We start from the raw sequence: 829 nt of genomic DNA, 5'->3' as shown, positions 1-829 counted from the left end.
AGGGTAATAAGTTCAAGTTATGTTCAAAATGCAGACAAAGCAGAGCCCAGAAGACCAGGGTAAACTCTATACATGTCCATACATTGAGAGAATTGAGAGAGAAAAAGAGAGTAAAAAAGGAAAAGACCGACACAGAGAGAGCAAGAGAGAGAGAGACAGACAGAGAGAACAGAAAACAATGAGACAATGTCAGGTGCCAAGGCAGTTATAGAACCACTAGAAGAACATGAGGGGAGAGGGTGACTTTTCATCAAGGATGCCACGGTTGTCCGTGACCCTGCACTGTCTTCTTGTAGAGTAGTCTGCCTCCAGGAATCCTGACCTTCCAGACTTGTCTTGGGCTTACCACTTTGCCCACCTCCATGTCTAGAGGGCTCCGTCAAAGGTGAACACAGCGGTGTTGCCACGGCCCCTCAGCAGTGCTCAAGCCCTAAAGCAGTCCATGAAAAAAAGTGGAAGAGTGAGGTGTGGTGGGGGTGCTGATTAAGAGGACTGGCTGGGTCACAAGACAGAAGCAACAGGCACTACAGTGCTGACAAGTACATGTATCTGGACTGCAGGAAGAATGAGCAGACTCCCAAGGCCACAGAATGGGCTGCGGGAAGCTGGGTGATCCGGAAAGGCCTGGCTAGGTTTCGCCTGGCAGAGTGTGGATGCTGGCTGGCAAAGCCTCTGACCAGGCAGAGATGCAGTCACGTAGTTTTGGTGCCTGCGTGTGCAAAAGCATAAGGCACCTCCTTTGAGCCGGAATCGAACCAGCAACCTAAGGATGTCCACAGATGTTTCTACAGGCTACAGTCCTCCGCTCTACCAGCTGCGCTATCAAAGG

At 50.7% G+C, this 829-nt stretch overlaps 1 non-coding gene across 1 annotated transcript; it reads right to left on the bottom strand.

Moving 5' to 3' along the window:
• Positions 1-735: 735 nt before the first annotated feature.
• TRNAY-GUA (transfer RNA tyrosine (anticodon GUA)) lies at positions 736-829 on the bottom strand. The gene is made up of 2 exons: positions 793-829; positions 736-771 (listed from the first exon to the last, which is right to left on the bottom strand). It is a non-coding gene; the product is annotated as a tRNA-Tyr (tRNA).

This window comes from Symphalangus syndactylus, chromosome 8 (genome assembly GCF_028878055.3).
Source record: "Symphalangus syndactylus isolate Jambi chromosome 8, NHGRI_mSymSyn1-v2.1_pri, whole genome shotgun sequence".
Lineage (NCBI taxonomy): Eukaryota > Metazoa > Chordata > Mammalia > Primates > Hylobatidae > Symphalangus > Symphalangus syndactylus.
This window is presented reverse-complemented; position numbering and strand designations above follow the sequence as displayed.